The 7,690-nt window shown below is 30.6% G+C and overlaps 1 non-coding gene across 1 annotated transcript; it reads right to left on the bottom strand.

Moving 5' to 3' along the window:
- Window positions 1–608: 608 nt before the first annotated feature.
- Window positions 609–688, bottom strand: TRNAL-UAG. Its single transcript has one exon. It is a non-coding gene; the product is annotated as a tRNA-Leu (tRNA).
- Between the last annotated feature and the right edge of the window lie 7,002 nt (window positions 689–7,690).

Raw genomic sequence — 7,690 nt, 5'->3', positions numbered from 1 at the left:
ATTATTAATTTCACCTCTATTGGAGTATGGATATATCATTATCTTTCTTTATTAAGAGAGTTTATATACAAATATATAATAACACAACATTATGTTCATATTAATTGAAACTCAAAGGCAAAGTGAAATATACATTAATTAGTTGCTATATAGAACCCTTTTAAAGTATATATGAACAAAATATGTTCTTATCTAAATATTATTACACATTAAGACTATCAATTAGCAAGAAAATGAAAAAAAAATAACTGTAAATCATCTATTTGGAATTTAGTATGCTTTTTTTTTTGATAAAATGGTAGTAGCAACTAGCTAGTATATGGTACAATTATAATGTGTCATAGTCTTGTTACTTATAACTAGGTTTCAAGGAATTAATTTGTTGAATTATTAATTTCACCTCTATTGGAGTATGGATATATCATTCTCATATACAAATATATAATCACACAACATTATGTTTATATTAATTGAAACTCAAAGGCAAAGTGAAATATACATTAATTAGTTGCTATATAGAACCCTTTTTAAGTATATATGAATAAAATATGTTCTTACCTAAATATTATTACACATTAAGACTATCGATTAGCAAAAAAATAACAATATGACAGCTGTGGGATTTGAACCCACGCCCTTTCGGACCAGAGCCTAAATCTGGCGCCTTAGACCGCTCGGCCAAACTGTCATTAATGATAAGATTTCAATTGTGAAATAAGAAATATTGTTTGTAAACTTTGCAAAGATTAACTTACATTCCTTTCCTTCTTAAGTCTTTATATCTTGTTTTTGTAACTTCTTGATTCACCCACCTACCTTCATTGGTGCAAAATCTGTTATTTTTAGTTATCTTGAAAAAAAATGTCAATTTTAAGAAAAATTGGGGCAGGAGATACAAATAAACATTTTCTTTATTTTCCTTTAAATTCACGCCCTTTCCGACTATAGCCTAAATTTGACACCTACTGCTTGGTCAAACTGTCGTTATTGTTGATATTAATTTTGAATTGTATATTAAGAAATAGTGTAACCAATGAACTAGAACTTAGACTATCATATTCCCTCTTATCACATTACTTGTCTTTCTAAAATCTTTGTTGGCCCTAAGAGTATCGAGTTGTCATTCGCCACCGGAGGAGAAGCCGTTTGAACAATGATTGTCGGTCCAATTTTCGGCCTTAATAGTGATATATGAAAAACAGGGTGAAGCTGACTTGTTGCGGAAAGTTCCAACTTATATGCAACTTTACTGATTTTCTGAATTATGTTGAAAGGTCTGTAATATTTGGCTGCCATTTTTGATGAATCTAAATGGTTGGTACTTCATTTTCGATATTCGATAGTGTAATTGAAGCCTAATAATTTCGTTAATCATTTTGTTGTATAGGACCGTTGTGATTCTTTATTCTAATAAAACTTGAGATTTTGATAATCCATTTGGATGATATATAGTGATTGTCATATAAGTAAGGTCTCCATTTCCCCCCACAACTATGATAATTGTTAGCATTGTTGAAATTTTTAGGGTCACTTGTATAATAAATAATTGTGCATATGTCATATTTAATATAAGCCAAAATAATGTGATCTAATTTGAAATTAAGTTTATGGTTTATGGGTGTATTTGTCATGAATATAAAGTGAGGATACCTAAGTGACATTTCTAATTTTATGAAGGGGCTAAATTAGAAATTATCAAACCATAATAACTAACTTATTGTTGGTTATATGTAACGGTAATGGTCTACATTTGAAGTAACGTCAATTCTCCTTTGCGTCCCTATCAACAGAGAAACCTATTCACTTACTCATCAAATGGAAGAACCATTCCACATAAAGAAAGTCTAAATAAATAGAAGATTAAAGACTTTTTCTATTACAAGGAAAGAGATGATTCATCAAATTAAGGTACGCTTCCGCCTCATTCAGATTTTAATTTCTCACACATTAAATTAGGATCTCATTAGGATAATTCTAACAATGGGTATAGAGCCATCCTAATTTAATTATGTGAGAAAATTATATCGGTTTAGATGGTTTAGATATATATGCATGCAATTCATAATAAAAATAAAAGCATGTTATTAGGAATATATATATATATATATATATATATATATTAATTTGGTATAAAGATATACAGATTTATCGATTTATAAATATTTAGATTATCTGGTTTCATTAAGTTCCTAGATTAATTAAGATTATATGAAGTTATCATGAAGATAGAATGAAGATAGATGCGAAGAGATATTTGAATTATCTCATATGATTCCTCCTCGGTTTAGGGATATTTAGATTCTCAGGAATCATAAATATATATATATGCATGAATTTATAGATAATTTCATGTTTTTGGATTATATATTGGTTTTGATAATTTCAAACATAATATTAGGTTATATATAATTTCATATTTTCGGATTATATATGTTTTGAGAATTTCAAACATAATATTAAGGAATATATAATGATTTTGATAATTTCAATAAATTATGATGGGAATATATATATATATATATATTTGAAATTTTTTATCGGGTATATATATATAAATAGATTAATAGATCAAGAGATATTTGAATTTTAAGATGATAAAATTCTTTAAAAAAAATGAATATTTAAATTTTCTGTCTATTTCGCAATATATGTCTATTTCGGAATATATGTATATTTCGGAATATATGGATATATTGATTTTTGATAATATCGAATAATTGAGTAAAAATAAATAAATATATATATATATATAAAGATTTATGATATTATTTAATAATATTTATTAAATTTATGGATAGTTAGATTATCGTTTAGATTTTCTAGGGTTTAGATTTTCTCGTTAAAGGGAGAAATTCCCTGTTTTTAAATTGACCGTTTTAAATTGATGGTTGATATTTGTTGTTAAAGGATTAAATAATATATAATATATATTATAAATCAAAAGAGAATTAAAGAATAATGTTTAAGGTTATATATATATATATATATATATATATATATATATATATATATATATATATATAATTGGATTTCGGCCATAACAATATTTGAAATTTCATCATATAAATCTTACAGATTTATTATTTAATTGGATTAATATGATACATTACAAATTTTAAAATCAAGTAAGATTTGGCCTACGGTATAATTTTATTTTTTAAATTACATATTTCTTGGAAAATTATATATTATTGATTTGGATTATACAATAATATAACATTTAAAATTCAAATTAATGATATTATTGTTCATTATTTGGATTGTATTGATTGATACAAATAATTACCAAAGTGACAATGTTTGTTGAAGTTAATTCAAGAAAATTTTAAAAGGTAGTATTGTGTAATTCATGTGATTATATTATTTGGCCCAAAGACTGATAATTAATTGACAGAATTGCATTAATACTTGTGATGGTAAATATGTAATAATTATAAAGTCTTATTTATGTGAATAATTAATCCATCCAAAGATAGATTGATTATTTGACATTTTTTATTATTAATGTTTGATCATTACACTAAAATACTATTAGCAATTAATATTACTGTCCAAAGACTTGATATTAATGTTGCATTAAGTATTTTGAGATGGGATAAATCATTATTTGAATTTAATTGTTACTTAAGTTTATAAATGTGAGTAACTATTTTATTAAATATTCTAAGTGATTAAGGACTGTTAGATAAAATTAGACCGGTTAAAATAGAACTTAACAAAAACAAACTTCCTGTGCAGGAACGGTTAAAGAATCCAAACGGTTAAAGAACCAGGATCGGTCAAAGAATCCAACCGGTCAAGTAATCCAACCGATCAGGAAAACAAGACCGGTTAGAAGACAAGGCAAAAGGTGTATCCAAAACCGGAAGTCATCCGGTTAACCTGAAGTTATGAAAAACCTGAAGTCATCCGGTCAACCTAAACAACCGGTAGACATCCTAAACCGAAATGCATCCAACCGGAAAATCGATGAAGAAGCTACTTAGAGAAAGAAGCCAAGATTATCAGACTAAGTACAATCTACAAATCGGTGCAAATAGATACTTTGAGTATCTGCAGAAGATGATACCAAAGGAACAGACTATAACATTGCCATATCCATACAAGTCTGAGGATACTCTGCAGGCTGCAGAAGACCGCCTGAAGAGATCTTTCCATTATGGGATAAGTCAGAGGCGCAACCTTCTAGGTGCAGGCAACTGTCCAACCGACAGTTGCTACATTAAGTAAAAGACAAACCTAGCCGGTTTGACCTACGCATTGGAAGCCTAAACCGTCAGGTCTGAAACACTGAACCTCTGCTCAACCAATAATATTCAAGGAGAAGAAATGTGACCGTTGGTACATTTCACCTATAAAAGAAGGAGCTGAAGAGGAGTAAATGCAGTTACTAGTTCCAGCAGTTAACAGTTCCACCAACTACAAGTTCTAAGAGTTATTACAAGCTTATCTCTCTACAAGATTCAAGATTTAAAAGTGTGTATTTGAAGTGATATTACAATTTCGGTGAGAATTGTACGAGTGTTTATCGAGCAGCAAATAAGTCTCGATCAGATATTGTGTTTGTGTATTCCTTAGTGAATATTCTTCTCGCGGTTTCGATAAGAAGGGGTGACGTAGTAGTTTTATCTCCGAACATCCATAAAATTTTGTCTTGTTCTTTACTTTCTGTCGACTCTACATTCTAACCGACTCACACTAACCGACCTGTACCGCTCGCCCTAACCGATCTACATTAGTTTAACCGACCTACTAAACTCCAAACCGACTTTATCCAAACCTACCTTTATTCATCCCGTGTGTGTGTTGCTTCAACCTGAAACAAACCTACCTTTATTCATCCTCAGGTCGGTCAGTTCTTCTCATCTCATATCATTTCTAATAATTAATGGCTCAGACAAACCCTAATTTTCCAAACTTTCTTACCTTGTTTGATCATTCAATGTATTCGAGTCAATCAATAATCATGTTTCTTTAATTAGTTGATCAATGAAACTCTTTCTTGACGGAAAATGGATGAAGGTTCACCCAATTGCACCTCAAAACATTATTTGGTTTAAGGGTTATTTTGGGGCAAGCTGATATTATTTTTTGGATATGATCGAGATTTTTCATTTGGTATAAGAATTAGTTTCTGCATCAATATCACCAAATTGTAGTATAATGTTCTGCTTCAATTGAGAATGTTTTGTTTCTGATTTTTTACCAAAATGACAAATGTATCTTTTTCATATTCATATCCTGTTGATGCACTAAGAGAACCTATGAGTGCATTGTTCATAGTTGCAGTCTGGGTTTGATGTACTATCAGCCAAGCAAAAGGGCAACAATGGAGGAAGATACATCTGCCACCCAGTATGAAGATTACACAAAAAAAAATCCAATTCAGGTTCATACCCCAATTCAGTTTCATACCCTTTATTTACTAGTCAATTTTCAGATAGATTTATGCCTTGCTTTTGTATTCTCACTACTGAAAGTGGTTTCTTTATCAAAACAGTCTTTATGTTCAACTTTTTGTTTTCTTTATTATGTTACCATTCAGAATTAAAAATATAAATACACTCCTCCACCACCGAATCCTCCGCGTCTCTCTTCTCGGTCGGTTGGAGCTTTGCGCCAGTTAAGAGGAGAAGTATGATCGGAGAGTAAAATCCACCACCCGAAGACCGTTCCTTCCACATCATCCTCAGGTCGGTCAGTTCTTCTCATCTCATTTAATTTCTAATAATTAATGGCTCAAATAAACCCTAATTTTCCAAACTTTTTTACCCTGTTTGATCAATCAATGTATTAGAGTCAATCAATAATCATGTTTCTTTAATTAGTTGATCAATGAAACTCTTTCTTGACGGAATATGGATGAAGGTTCGCCTCATTGCACCTCAAAACATTATTTGGTTTAAGGGTTTTTTTGGGCAAGCTGATATTATTTTTTGGATATGATCGAGATTTTTAATTTGGTATAAGAATTAGTTTCTATATCAATATCCCCAAATTGTAGTATAATGTTCTACTTCATTTGAGAATGTTTTGTTTCTAATTTTTACCCAAAATGACAAATGTATCTTTTTCATTTTCATATCATGCTGCTGCGCTAAGGGAACCTATGAGTGCACTGTTCATAGTTGCAGTATGGGTTTGATGTATTATCAGCCAAGCAAAAGGGCAACAATAAGAGGAATATACATCTGCCACCCAGTATGAAGATTATACGAAAAAAGTCCAATTCAGGTTCATACCCTTACTAGTCAATTTTCATATAGATTTATGCCTTGCTTTTGTATTCTCACTACTGAAAGTGGTTTATTTATCAAAACTAGTCTTTATGTTCAACTTTTTGTTTTCTTTATTATGTTACCATTCAGAATTAAAAGTATCAATACACTCCTCCACCACCGAATCCTCCGCGTCTCTCTTCTTGGTCGGTCAGAGCTTTGCGCCAGTTAAGAGGAGAAGTGTGATCGGAGAGTGAAATCTACCACCTGATGACCGTTCCTTCCACATCATCCTCAGGTCGGTCAGTTCTTCTCATCTCATTACATTTCTAATAATTAATGTCTCAGACAAACCCTAATTTCTCATACGTGTAACAATATAATCTTATATATAAAGAATGGTTAAAATTTATTCTCACAGTTTCCCTTATTTGTTCCTGTTTTTATATTTGATGATATTGTCTTATTAATTGTAGAATAGACATTTATTTGGTTGAGATGCGAGTAGTATTATAAACTTTTGTATTTCTTCATCTCTTTGTACGATCCTTCTACTTCACTTGGCCAAACTGATGCGACTGTTTTTGTATATTCTACTAAGTTTGTTGTTGTGTCCCGATCTACAAAGAGGGCACAAACTAAACAAAATCTTTAATAGTAACCAGAATTAGCAAGGAGGGATAATTATGATAGAAGATAATAAATATAAACGAGATAGATTGAGAATAAGAACGGAGGGGGGCTGAGCCCCATTCCATTAGGAAGAAATTAGAAATTATTACATCATATTTGCCTACTATTTACACTACTCTTATAATGACAGTTGGTTATCTAACTATCTATTCTATAATCTCTTACACTACTAACAACTTCTAGAATCTTCTATTAAAATGAAAATTCCTACCATAAAGGTAATTTCTTCACTTAGAATCCGACATTAATACTGCTTACAGTTTCCCGTGCATATGCATTACTGACATCAAGTACCTTCCCGGGTCACAACGTTTGTCATTCCCCTATTGTACATTATGGTATAGTTCAATCCAAATAACTCTGATAACCATGTTTGTTGCCGGACTGTAGTGATATTTTTCTCCATCAGAAACTTCAAACTTTTTATCATGATAAGGAGAATGCTTACCATAAAGGTAATTTATTTACTTAAATAATGCCATTAATATTGCTAACAGTTTCTTCTCATATGTAGAGAATCATAATGTGTCTTAGCAAGTGATTTGCTCAAATACGCGATGGGTATTCTTTTCTACATCAATACTGCGCCAATGTTGGCATCTATTATTTTCTACATCAATACTGCGCCAATGATGGCATTTATTTGTACTTTGAGATCAATCGAAAAATCAGGTAAGACTAATACCGGAGTGGTGGTTAGAGCCTTTTTCAAGTTTTAAATGTCTTCTCTACATCTTCAGTCCATTTAAACATACCATTCTTGAGTAAAACCATGTAAT

This window comes from Impatiens glandulifera, chromosome 1 (genome assembly GCF_907164915.1).
Source record: "Impatiens glandulifera chromosome 1, dImpGla2.1, whole genome shotgun sequence".
Classification (NCBI taxonomy): domain Eukaryota; kingdom Viridiplantae; phylum Streptophyta; class Magnoliopsida; order Ericales; family Balsaminaceae; genus Impatiens; species Impatiens glandulifera.
This window is presented reverse-complemented; position numbering and strand designations above follow the sequence as displayed.